The 14253-nt window shown below is 44.5% G+C and overlaps 1 protein-coding gene across 3 annotated transcripts in view; it reads right to left on the reverse strand.

Moving 5' to 3' along the window:
• Positions 1 to 9811, reverse strand: part of AIFM2 (AIF family member 2, ferroptosis suppressor) — a 556015-nt gene extending 546204 nt beyond the window's left edge. Inside the window, exon 1 of one of the 3 annotated variants that reach the window (XM_078643245.1) lies at positions 9511 to 9811. The gene's annotated coding sequence lies outside the window, so the exon portion shown is untranslated. The remainder of the gene's footprint in view (positions 1 to 9510) is intronic. The other 2 variants (XM_078643244.1, XM_078643243.1) reach the window with 2 other exon arrangements.
• Between the last annotated feature and the right edge of the window lie 4442 nt (positions 9812 to 14253).

Raw genomic sequence — 14253 nt, forward strand, 5'->3', positions numbered from 1 at the left:
AAAAATTCTTAAAATTGGTTTTATCTATCTTCCCCTCCACTCCTTATAGAACTTGCAAAACAAGACCACATGCATTGTCGACTGGGCAGATATTTCATCGCAAGGGCAAAATGACAAAACCTTTGTCCAGACATTAAGTTTCGGAAAGGATGTCAAGTGATGGAATGTGTTCATCCTAAACCGTATTAGCACAAATCTCTCACACCCATTCAAATTGAAAGTCAGATATGGTTGTATTGTTAGAGTGGTTTGGATCATTAGATTGTACTGTACTGAACACTTGTTAGCTTCAGTAAGCAATCTAAGCCCCTCCAGATGCCCCATGCTCTGCTTTTTAAACTGTTTCCTCGGGATCTGAGCTATCAACGCTAGATTATAATAATACGTTGAAAGGCCCAGGTCAACTAAAAACGTTTTCACGTACATGAGCCACCCAATCTTATCGACATTATCAAGGGCGAGGCAGTCCTTCAGTATCTCCCGGTTAAATTCTGTTTTTGGAGACGACCAAATACGATGCCATAACAGAATTGGTTGTGCTTTTATGTCAGCGATGTAGGGTATTCCTAGTTCCACATGGCAGTTATACGTTGATGTCCCTCGAGGAACTGCCAGCAAATACCTTAAAAAAGCATTTTCCACTTTCTGTATAGCATCTACCCCACAGAAGCCCCAGATTACAGCCCCATATATTACCGTACTAGTGCATTTGGCTTGGTATATCTGAAGCATTTCTGCCGGGGGTCTCCTGCCTAGCCTCTGGGCAAAATTGACCAATGAGGTAGTAGCCCTCACAAACAGGAGTTTCCTGGCGATTATTGCTTTTCTCCAGGAGCCCTTGTTGTCAATTGAGATGCCTAAATAAGGGTATGTAACGGTTGGTTCTAATTTCACGTTTTCTATGAAGATGTCCGTCTGCTTTTATTGCCCAGCCCCACAGCTCATTACAAATGTCTTTTTTATGTTGATTTTTAATTCTAAGTTAGCCATTAATGCATGATACCTATTAAGGGTGCGTTGTAATTCTAGGGAGGTTCTTGCTAAGATCACAGCATCCTCCGCGTAGAGTAGGGCGGGTATTGGACGCTTCTTTAGCAACGGCAGGTCCTGGCTCCCCTCTAGCATGGCTTTTGCAAGACCATTGGTATAGAGTGTAAAAAGGAAGGGAGCCAGGACACAACCCTGCCTAACCCCCCTCTCTACTTTGAACGGTGCCGTGAGCTCCCCGCCTGCACCAAACTGCACCCTGGCCATAGCATTTGTGTAGGAATCTCTGATGAAGTTAACTATAGAGATATCCACGCCCATTTCTATTAGGATAGTCCAAAGTTTGGCGTGACTAACACAATCAAAGGCAGCGGTCAGATCTACATAGGCCATGTAGAGCTTTCCCCCCTTAGCTTTCACATATGTTCCCATAAAAAGTGACAGATTAGGGCCTTGTTCCATGGTGCCCAGACCTTCCCTGAACCCAAATTGGAGATCAAACAGTACATTGCCAACTTCTGCCCATTGCTGTAGGCGTTCAAGAAGCAAACGGCCTGCCACCTTTCCCAAGGAATCCAAAAGGGATATAGGACGATAACAGGTCGGATTCTGTCGGTCTCCCTTCTTAAAGATTGGGGCTAAGATTGAATTTGACCATGAATCGATAAGCCCCTCTGAACAAGTAGCTTGTAATACTCTTGTCAGTATTGGTGACCATAAGTCCATATTGCATTGGAAGAAATCCACTGGGACCCCATCAGGGCCCGGGGCCTTTCCTCCTTTGCTGGACAGTAGAGCATCTTCACCATCTGGTAAATTAATACTAAGGTCTATGGGGAAAGATACAAGACTAGGAAGGCACCTTATCGTGGAATTATTGTCTGTCACAGAATTTACATCCATGTTTAGGCTAAAACTGTTGGAAAAATGTTCTATCCAGTGGTTTTCGTCAATAGCAATTTCAACTGTCGGCCCATGACCCCCTTCTGGAAAAAAAGGGGTTTTGAGAACTTTCCAAAAAGCAGCACTGTCCTTATTTCTACAGCTATTATGTAGTTCAGCCCAGAGTTCTTTTTTCAGCTCTAGTTTTCGCGATTTTATGGCCTGATTATATGCTCTTCTTAGCTGTATAATGCTATTTCTATCCCTCACCTCAGCGTGTAGAGCAGTTTTTAGCTCACGATATGCCTTAGTACAGGTCTTGTTAAATCAACCTTTGCTCTTCCCATTATTGTTTTGTTTGTTTAACAAATAATATTTTATTTATCTCCTTGGTAATTACCGAGAAGTTACTTAGCACCTCCTGGTGTGTGGATGAGGGATCTAAACATTTAATTATAGAATCAAAGGAATTCACTACTACTGTTTTCGCAGTTTGCTGTGGGCCAACTTTTGCCCATCTGAGGAAATATCCATTTGTTCTATCGATGGACAGATTTATCGGCCCTAACTTTCTTTCAGACTTATTGCTATCCGTATTAGAGGGGCAGGGAAGAGAAATGCTATTTGGAAAATGGTCACTGGTTGCATTTTCGTGGGTCTTAAAGTTAATCAGACAGGTAGCATCCCTATCCGTAATGAAGATGAAGTCTATAACGGTACTGGCACCTCTACCGTTGAATGTTTGCGAGAAAGGGATTGGTGGTGAAATTAATTAATTTGCAAATCCCATTTCAAGTAAAAATAATGTCTCATTTAGGCATTCACCACTTATAGTGTGAGGGAAATGAGTTACGTTAACACTGTTTTCATCGGATAAACCAACTGTTAAGTTACTACTTTGATTGCATGGCGATATGTTAAAATCGCCCCATATTACCAGAGGTGGATTAGTGCTTCTACTTCGAATCTCCAGAAGAGTGAAGCAAATTTCTTTTCAGATTAAGATCAAGTGGTCCTTGTGCATATTATTATAAAAATTGATCAAAACTAACTTTTCTCTCTTATTCGTATGAATGGTTACAATTTGGCAATTGGGATCAGATTTCTTGTAAATTATAGACCTAAACACCAGGAGAATTGAAATATAAACTATCAGACTTCCTTTAGCCCTACCAGAAATCAAAGGAATAGCGGGTGAAAAATAAGTCTAATAGCCCTCCATATGCATTGTTGTACTTGCCCATGTCTCCTGTAGACAGAGCACCTGAAATTTAACAACTAAGGTGAGCCATATATCATTAGTGATTTTTGATCGCAGTCCCGCTACATTCCAAAATAAGATATTGCATGTTTCTTCATTCGTTACTTCCAGGTGATTACAATCTGGGACATTCTGCCTTAGAGAAATATCTGAATCAGTCCCCAAAATTTCTGAACCATTCTCCCTAATAGTGTGCGGGGCCAATTCTACATCTATTAGTGTTCTGTTTGAGACAAGGTTCCGAAACTCTGTGGGATGAACCAATACAGTATGTGACACATGTGAACTAGGGTAATTTAAAATTTAAAATATCTACTCATTCAGGAATTGAAATTCAAAGAAACTACAGTTAAGAGCGGATAGTAACTGATTTAAAAAGGACCTTATTTGCATTTAGGAATTTACAATGTGCATTACTATTCAAGATTTTTCCTATGCCTAATACAAATTTTTAGGAAGTGCGCAATATTTTGCGCAAAACACTCTGTTTCCAGACATTGTAAGGCGATGAAGGCTGGGCGACATGATCTCAGACCAAAAATTCTTAAAATTGGTTTTATCCATCTTCCCCTCCACTCCTTATAGAACTTGCAAAACAAGACCACATGCATTGTCGACTGGGCAGATATTCCATCGCAAGGGCAAAATGACAAAACCTTTGTCCAGTCATTAACTTTCGGAAAGGATGTCAAGTGATGGAATGTGTTCATCCTAAACCGTATTAGCACAAATCTCTCATACCCATTTAAATTGAAAGTCAGATATGTTTGTATTGTTAGAGTGGTTTGGATCATTAGATTGTACTGTACTGAACACTTGTTAACTTCAGTAAGCAATCTAAGCCCCTCCAGATGCCCCATGCTCTGCTTTTTAAACTGTTTCCTCGGGATCTGAGATATCAACGCTGGGTTATAATAATACGTTGAAAGACTCAGGTCAACTAAAAACGTTTTCACGTACATGAGCCACCCAATCTGCATTGTTGTACTGGCCCATGTCACCTGTAGACAGAGCACCTGAAATTTAACAACTAAGGCAAGCCATATATCATTAGTGCTTTTTGATCGCAGTCCCGCTACATTCCAAAATAAGATATTGCATGTTTCTTCATTCGTTACTTCCAGGTGGTTACAATCTGGGACATTCAGCCTTAGAGAAATATCTGAATCAGTCCCCGAAATTTCTGAACCATTCTCCCTAACAGTGTGCGGAGCCAAATCTACATCTATTTGTGTTCTGTTTGAGACAAGGGTCCGAAACTCTGTGGAATGAAACAATACAGTATGTGACACATGTGAACTAGGGTTTGTAGTGGTCACAAAGCTATTCAGCCTGCAGAAAGCAGGATTTGCCCGAATCCCAGAAAGTAAGACTTGTTGTTTGAATGACATTACCAGAGTTGGTGGTGTATAACTCAGTCAATCTATTTCCTCCAAGTTTGAGAAAAGGTCAAATCTGTTCAAATCAGGGACCTCCAGAGTCATGAGCAGATCCTTGAGGCAAAGAGGTCTCCTTTTGATGCAATTTCATCAGGCACAGCTTCAAGCTTGCCCTGCAGGAGGATTTTGGGCTCCATAAAAATACTAAGTCAAAAGATAATATTTTACTCTAAGGTGAACCCACTTGATATATCCAACCCACACTCCATCTCGGCTGGTCTGAAATCATGCCTGTACTGAAAACTTTAGAAATTCATATCTCTAATTCCCCTAATTGGATTGTTGTCATTTTGGTGCCCAATACAAATAATAATCCGATTTCTTACAGTCAGTGAAACATATCTTTTATATGTGCTAATCAAGTTAACTTGCTGTTTGTTTTACTATTTATTTCACTTACATGAGTTTTAATTTAAGTTGTGAAGAGCACTACAAAAACATACCATGATCAGAGATCTCATATGATATTCATATATACAATACTCATGACTTAGGTGGAGACATCAAACTTTTAAGCAAAAATGTATGTCATTCAAGCTTTGTCCATCGTAAAACACCCCCACTCCAATGCAAGTTAATGGGAAATGACATTCCCCTTGTTTTTTCTATTTCACCCTTCTGGCTGTCCAAAATGATAGCATGTGTGACCATGCCCCTTATGTATTTTTTACGCATCCCTGACATCAGGTAGACAAGTTTGAATTATAGAGGGAACAGCATTAAAGCACTCATTATATGTCGATAAGTCGCCCTGAATAATTCCTGTTATTTCGTGTCCTAGAAATCACTATTCCCAGAGGTTCAAGTTACGGGGGAGGATGGAAATAGGGATTACAAAGGTTTCCAAATACTTGGTCTGCTAGCAGTAGGTGACATCTCTGAGTGAAACATCACAGAGCTGCTTTATTCCTACATAACTCATAATTATGAATCCACTAGTAACGAGGGGCAATGTGTGCTCAGTTTCTGAAAACAATCTCTTCAATAGTTACTTGGATTTTCACCATTGCCTCACATAGTCATGAGTGTAGCTGGAGAGATATTTTTACTTTTAATCTACGATGAAAGACTACACATGCCCTGCAAAATGTGTAAACGTACAATGGTCTTTTTTATGGATGGTGTAACGTACATGAGAGAAGTGGACATCTGCTACATAAAATTACAAGTGAATAAAAGAAGCTGGTCACAAATTGTGCAGCAACCTTTTGAGATCACTATTTAATTTTGCAACGGGTCTATATCCTAATAGTTCACATTGCAAAATCGTCAGTCATTGGCAGTTGCAGAACTATCAACCTAATAAACATTTAAGTCCTACCTTGTTCAACATCTACATTGCTTCCACGGGTTCATCCCAATATCCTATGCGGATAACACTCAACTTAGAGCTTCTCCTTCAATAAAGCAACCCAGGCAGCTCAGGTCACCTTCTCTTCCGACATGCTGGCAATCACTCAGTGGATGCGAAACAACTTTTTACAGCTAAATGTCGGAAAGACTAAGATCATGCTTTTTGGAGAGGCTCCACTGCTGTGGACACCAGAGTGGTGGCTCAGAGAGATGGGAATTGCCCCAGCACCAAATACAACAGTAAAAAACTTAGGGGTGCGTCTTGAGCAGACTTTAACCATGGAAGATCAAGTGACACACACAGTTAGCTCATGCTTCCATGTGCTTGGCCTGCTGAGAAGAGTTTTCCCCTTTCTTCCCGATTCCACACGGAAGACTCTCAAGCAAACATTGGTGTTGAGCAGATTGGATTACTGTAACGCCTTGCTGATTGCAGCTAACGAGTCCTCTCTGAATCGCCTTCAGGTAGTACAGAACACGGCAGCTAGTCTAACCCTGAATGCCCCATACAGAAAAGCCATACTCCCCCTTTTACAACAGCTCCACTGGATGCCTGTGTTCAAACAAGTGAAATTTAGGATCTGCTGTATGACACACAAGGCAGTGTGGGGTAATGGACCTACTTACTTAGCGGAAAACCTCCACCGCTAGATTCCCCATAGGGACCTCCGCTTCGGATCAAAATCCCTTCTCAAGATACCCAAGGTCAAGAAAGACTGGACAGGTAGAAAAACGTCCTCTCATACGGCTCCCTTCCTTTGGAACCAACTCCCCAACTCATAAAGGCAGTGGCTGGACCATCTGAAGTTTAGAAAGGCTTTGAAAACTGCACTATACTAGACTTGCCTCCATGTGACAGCTTCCTTCTGTGGGTCCGCGAGCACCGAGATACCCCTTTGGGGGTGATTCATGCGCTATACAAATCCACAAATCAAGTCAAATTAATTAGCAGGCTGTTTTTTGGGTGCCCGTGGTAGCCTACAAACACAATGTTGCAGTCCTGCAAGTAAACACAGACCATCCTCAGTCCCAAACTGTAACCCTTTTTATTTTCAAAGCAGCCATGATCCTAAATTAAATGGATTTGCTTTAAAAATAGAAAAGCTTTCTGTTTGGGAAAATGTTGTGGGCGCAAGACCACTATCTACACCTGCCAGAGGCTGCCGACAGCATTCACAAAGGGGACACCAAGTCCTTTACGAAGCTATTACCACCTCTGTTGAGGTTTCAGTAACTGATCAATGATTTGTGCAGCGCAACAATTAGGAAGGGATGCCCCTTTCATGCCCACTCCTAATTGCGAATGGAGTGAAAAACTCATTTTGCGATCAGAACGGCTTTTCCAACTCGCAAAATAGGTTTAGGAAATAGAAAAAAAGCAATTACATTGATGTAGCAAATTTCAGGATTTGTACATCTGCTAAGTTCACAAACTAATGGTGGGTCAGGTAACATGGCACAATTTTTAATATAAATAGCAAAGAATTCCAGGTAGGGCATGGTTGTGGTAAGCTTATTCACTTAAATATAAGCAATATTATCCCTTTAGGCTTGGAGAATGCAGTTAATTTCTACGACAAATCTCCACTAATGTCTCCTCTGCAAACAGTGCTCTTTCTCCTCTGGGCGATACAAAAGGGGATAATGGACGGAGCGTTTGAACAAATCAAACACTCACCCCCAGTCAACTGATCTGGGTTTAATCCATCACCATTCTTTAGTTCACTCGGCCACCCCAGTTCAGACATGGCTATATGCAAATCAGTCTGACCCTGTGCCCCATGGGAACAGTCCAGCCCGAACTGCCAAGCCATGTCTTCCCTGGACCGGAAACAAGCATCCTGGGACCGGTTTCGGATTCATAATCCTCATCAGCCAGGCTATCTTGAATCCAGTGGCCAAGTGAACAAGGGACTCACGTTTGAGCATACCCTGCCACACTTAGGGCGAACAAAGCGATACAAAAGGGGATAATGGACGGTATGCTCAGACGTGAGTCCCTTGCTCACTTGGCCACTGGATTCAAGATAGCCTGGCTGATGAGGATTATGAATCCGAAACCGGTCCCAGGATGCTTGTTTCCGGTCCATGGAAGACATGGCTTGGCAGTTCGGGCTGGACTGTTCCCATGGGGCAAAGGGATTTCATTTCGCGGCCGCGTTTTTTCTGCCCCTGTTAGGCTCGTTTTTTTGTGCCTTTGCCATCTTCTTTCATCACATATTCACCCTCCAAAGTCCAAAGCTATCTGGTCCTAGCATACTTACTTGCACTAGTTCCTTACATGCAGGTTGACACACATGGCAAGTTTAAAAATAAAAACTTGAGATTAGACCGGGTCATTGACACCCATGGCATTTTTTGGGGGGATCAGCCCGGGTCAGGTTTTCTTGGCACTTTCAGAACGTGTGACTCTTTAGCTAATATATGGATACCCTCCTAGAGAAAGTTTATCTCATTGGCTTTTTTCGTTCACTGTAGTTCAGGGTATGTAGGTTGCCACATCGTTTTCAGAGATCACCTGTCACCACTGGTAAGTAGAAGTGGCCCAGAGGAGAAAGCGATACAAAAGGGGATAATGGACGGAGCGTTTGAACAAATCAAACACTCACCCCCAGTCACCCCAAATCCCTTTGAAGTCAAGCTGCTGAATGATAGGGAATCTGAAAGGCCTCTAGGAACCTGTAAAACAAGCTCTTGGCATTGCTGTGGGGAGGGGGGAGGAGAAATGCGAGTCACGGCCGCCAGGCCGTGAAGTGTGAAGCAGTGGGCGGGAAAGAAGATCCCTTTGAAGCTGCTGGGCAGAAATGCGAGCTCACGGCCTGGCGGCTGTGAAGTGTGAAGCAGTGGGCGGGGAGGCAGGAGCAAATGGTATGGGGAGCCTTTGAAGAGCAAGCCAGAAACACCAGGGGGGCAGAGAAGCAGATTGCCTAGGAGGCAGGCAGAAGGCTCGGGCTCGTGCATGTGCACATGCACTTGTGGAAAACCTCTTTTTGGTAGACCTTAGTTTAAGTCTTGGTTTCACTGCTATAGACTCGTCCTATTCCATTCCTGCGGAATGGGAATAGGCCGAGACCTAAAAAACGGGATATTTCACGAAAATAGAAGAAAGACTACAGTTTTACTTCAAGCGAGCTTACAGAATGACAGGCTCCTCAGTAGAGCATTACAGAACAGGCAGTTAGAACATATATAAAATGCATTTTTTAAACCCAGAAGCTTGCCTGTTAATTAAATTGCTTTCTTGAAACAGCTTCTAACTATCCCTGCTTTGTAAAACATAAAAAGCACCTCCTACAGTTTTCAGTCGACCCTCTCCAAAAACAGGGACAGGAGCGAAATTTCTTGAAATCTGCCGAGACAGCAAGTGAAACACCGGGACCGTCCGGGCAAATCCGGGTCAATTGGTCACCCTAATCAAAGCGAAAGTTTGTAAAAGAACAACACCGCGAGCACAGTTAGCAGTTCTTTTCACTAGATCCCAGAAACAACCTAACCAAGTCTGTCGCGGGGCCACTAGAGCGCATACATACACGTTTCCGTCTGTTCCATCTGTGTTAATGACAGTGAACATCGGCGACCTTTACCTACCTGGAAAAATCTGGATTTGTAAACGAGTACGGTGGATCTTGAGCAATTTAGGAGATCTGACAGCGAGGCGAGGATGTTCTTTCCTGTGATATCAATTCGGATCGAGCTGGGAAGTTGCAGAGGCGCTTAAACGGAATGAAAGCCACGAACTCACTAGCAGAGCTTTAACAGACGAATATTGCATGGCAACCGTGACTCAGCAGTGACAAAAAGCTATCTTTGTTGAGTAAAAATGTCGACACTTCGCAGCAGGATACGAGCCCTAGGATCGAGGCAAGAGGACATCAGGGAAGCAATGCTGTATATCCGTGCTGCCACCATGTGGAGATCTGCAGGTACTTGACAGCGGTAAATGTCTACACAGGAAGGAGACCATCGATTTGTGTTGATGAACCTTTGGCGTTTTTGTGCACTCTAATACTAAATCAACACATTTTAGACTAGTTAAAAAATAAGCATTCTTTAAAAGAACTCCATAAAGTACCACCTTCAAACCAAAGCTAAGGCACATATGCAAAATCCATATACAACTTTAGTATCCCATCAGAACACTTGGGTTTTGGGTTGATTTATGTGCAAATGATGCTATTAAGTGCCCAGCAGGACAAATAAAATTGTAAACATTTACATTATGTATTTAATTTTCTTTTATTTTGCCAAGTCTTCATTTCTTACATTGCACTCATATTTTTTTTTGTTTTTGCTCGGGAACACTGTTTTAAAAAGATTATGCATATTTTATTGCAAAGTGACTTTGTTTCTTTCGTATGTGTAATTTCTGAAATGATGCTTTTACACATAATCGTGCAGTACACCCCAGTCCACCCAACTCCAACCCTCCCTACTTTAATCCACTCCAATCCACCCCACCTCACGCCACACCAATCCACCCCATTCTAATCCAATCCACCCCACACCAATCCAATCCAATCCACCCCACTCCATTCAATCTGTCCCACTCAATCCGATCCACCTCAATTCAATTCACCCCACCCCAATCCAATTAACCCCACCCCAATCCAATCCACCCTATCCTACCCCACCCCAGTCAAATCCACCCTACCACACCCCACCCCACCCCAATCCAATCCACCCCACCCCATTCCATTCCACTTCACTCCATTCCACCCCAATCCAGTCCACCCTACTACAGTCCTCCCCACTCAATCCATTTCACCCAACTCCAATCCACCCCAATCCAATCCAATCCAACCCACCCCACCACACCCCAATCCAATCCACTCCATTCCAGTCCACCGACCCACCCATCCCAATCCAACACACCCCAATCCTACCTACCCCATTTGAATCCACCCAACTTCAATCTTATCCACCCCATTCAATCCAACCCACTCCATTCCACCCACTCCACTGCAGTTCATTCCACTCACTCTACTCCAATCCACCCCACCCTAGTTTAGTCAATATTACTCAATCCAAACCAACCAGCCCACCCCACTCGAATCCAACCCATCCCACCCCACTCCATCCAGTGCACCACACTCCAATCCACCCACTCCAATTCACCCCACTCAAATCCAATCCACTGCACTCCAGTCCACTCAACCCCATTCCTGTCCAAAGCACTCCACTCCAATCCAGGCTACCCCCTCCAGTCCAGTCCAATCCACCACAATCCAGTATAATCCACCCCACTGCACTCTAGGTCGCCCCACTCCAGACCACCCTCCTCTAATCTAATCCACCCCACCTCAGTACTATTGCTTCAATCCAATCCACCCACCTCAAACCAATCTAATCTAACCCACCCCAATCCACCCAACTCAAATCCACCCCAATCCAATCCAATCCGTCCCACTCCCTTTCGATCTACCTCATTCTAATCCGATCCATTCCATCAGATCCACCTTCTCCAATCCACCCCACTCCACTTCATCTAACCCACTGTACCACAATCAAATCCATCCCAATCTACTCCAATCCAACCCACCCCACTATCTCAATTCACTCTGACCCACCCCACCCTATTCCACCCCACTCCACTCTGTGGCACTCCACTCTACGCCAATCCACTCTATGACATGTCACTCCATTACACTGCACTCTACGACACTGCACTCTACGACACTACATATACAACACTCTCTTCCTCTGAACCACTGAACTCTATGACACTGCACTCTATGACACAACACTCTACGACACTGCACTCTACAACACTCTCTTCCACTGAACCCTCTACTCAACTATATGACAATCTACTCCCACTACTCCACTCTAAGACACTCTACTCCAACAAATTCAGTCTGCGACATTCTAGTCCCCCACTCCCCTCTAGGACTCTCCACGCCACTAACTCAATGGCGGCTCCTCCACTAAGGTAGAGGAGCGTCGCCCAATACACATTCGCCCAGCACACTTTTGGAACCGCCAAAAGTGATGCTGTCCAAAAGCTTTTAAAAGATTGAACAATAAAGAATTACTGCAAACTGAAAACATCGACTTTTTCGTGAAATTGGAAAAAACTGTTATTGATTTATCCATTTGTAACAATCGTTCTTCAAAGTGTGCTGGGCGAATGTGTATTGTTGGATTGTTGAGGGTTGGTTTTTTGAATCCGCCCTTAATTTAAGGGAGTATAGGGAATTGTACTCTCAGCCCCTTGCACCTTCTCTATTTATCAATACTGATAGGGTACCTTTTAGACTGGTGCTGACATTCTATGCTTTGATTCCCTCTTTTGCTTGTGTAGAGGAGCGTCGCCCCACTGCTTTTAAGCAGTGTCACAAAAGGAAAAATGAAATGATAATAACTAAGTTATTATAATTGTATTTTTTCCTTGTTTCTGCAGCTTGGCAGGTGGGATGTGGCAGAGCGGGGCTGCTCTGCTAACAGAGCAGGGGAGGGGAGGAGTGGTTTGCACTCCCTAAAATGCGCATGTCAAGTCAAGTCAAGTCAAAAGATTTATATAGCGCGCTACATACCCTTAGGGTCTCAAGGCGCTTGAGGAAGGGTGGGGAATTACTTGTCGAATATCCAAGTTTTAAGTTGCTTTCTGAATGCTAGGTGGTTCTGAGTAAGGCGAAGGTGAGTGGGAAGTGAGTTCCAGGATTTAGCTGCCAGGTAGGAGAAGGATCTACCTCCCATGGTGGTTTTGTTGATGCGAGGTACAGTGGCAAGGGCTTGGTTGGAGGATCGTAGCTGACGGGAGGGGGTGTAGAAGGACAGTCGTGTGTTGAGGCATTCGGGTCCAAGTTCGTAAAGTGCTTTGTGTGCGTGGGTTAGGAGGCGGAAAGTAATCCTCTTATTTACGGGGAGCCAGTGGATGTTTTTCAGGTGACCAGAGATGTGTTCTTTACGCGGGATGTCTAGTATGAGCCTGGCTGAGGCGTTCTGGATGCGTTGGAGTTTTTTCTGGAGTTTTGCGGTGGTACCGGCGTATAGGGTGTTTCCGTAGTCCAGGCGGCTCGTGACCAGTGCGTGGGTGACCGTTTTTCTAGTTTCGGTGGGGATCCAGCAAAATGTTTTTTTGAGCATGCGAAGAATGTTGAAGCAAGATGATGAAACGGCGTTGACTTGTCTGGTCATCGAGAGTGAGGAGTCCAGGATGACGCCCAGGTTCCGTGCGTGGTCCGTCGGGATGGGTGCTTTTCCAAGGGCCTCTGGCCACCAAGAGTCATCCCAGGCGGAGGGGGAGGTGCCTAAGATGAGGACTTCTGTTTTGTCTGAGTTCAGTTTCAGACGGCTGTGCTTCATCCATTCGGCTACTTCTTTCATTCCTTCGTGTAAGTTGGTTTTGGCGGTGTTAGGGTCTTTGGTGAGTGAGAGGATCAGTTGAGTGTCGTCAGCGTAGGAGATGATGTTGAGATTGTGTTGGCGAGCGATGGTCGCAAGGGGGCTCATGTATACGTTGAAGAGGGTGGGGCTAAGTGACGATCCTTGTGGCACGCCGCAGATGACTTCAGAGGCCTCTGACTTGAATGGTGGGAGGCGGACTCTCTGGGTTCTTCCGGTGAGGAACGAGGTGATCCATTTCAGTGCTTTTCCTTGGATTCCGACGTTTCTGAGGCGTTGTAGAAGGGTGCTATGACAGACTGTGTCGAAGGCAGCGGAGAGGTCGAGGAGGATGAGGGCGACTGTGTCTCCATTGTCCAGTAGAGTTCGAATGTCGTCTGTTGCTGCGATAAGTGCGGTCTCAGTGCTGTGTTTGGCTCGGAAGCCGGACTGTGAGGAGTCGAGGGATTTGTTGGTTTCGAGGAAGGTGGCGAGCTGGTTGTTGACAGCTTTCTCGATGACTTTTGCCGGGAATGGAAGAAGCGAGATGGGGCGGTAGTTTTTGAGTTCGGCGGGGTCAGCTGTGGGTTTTTTCAGAAGGGCGCTGAGTTCTGCGTGTTTCCAGCTTTCCGGGAAGGTGGCGGAGTTGAGGGAGCAGTTGATGACATCTCGGAGGTGTGGTGCTATGATGGAGTCTGCTTTGTTGAAGATGTGGTGAGGGCATGGGTCAGTTGGGGATCCTGAGTGGATGGAGTTCATCAGGCGGATGGTGTCCTCGGTGGAGATTGGGTTCCAGTCGTTAAGGATGTTCAAGGGGGGTGAAAGTCCTGCAGAAGGTTGGGTAGGTTGGTCTCCGGGTCGGTTGTTGAAGCTGTTGTGGATTTCTGCGATTTTGTTGTGGAAGAAGGAAGCTAGGGAGTCACAGAGGGCTTGGGAGGGGGTGATGTCGTTGGAGTTGGCTGATGGGTTGGTAAATTCTTTGACGATGTTGAATAATTCCTTGCTGTT

Source organism: Lissotriton helveticus, chromosome 5_1 (genome assembly GCF_964261635.1).
Source record: "Lissotriton helveticus chromosome 5_1, aLisHel1.1, whole genome shotgun sequence".
Lineage (NCBI taxonomy): Eukaryota > Metazoa > Chordata > Amphibia > Caudata > Salamandridae > Lissotriton > Lissotriton helveticus.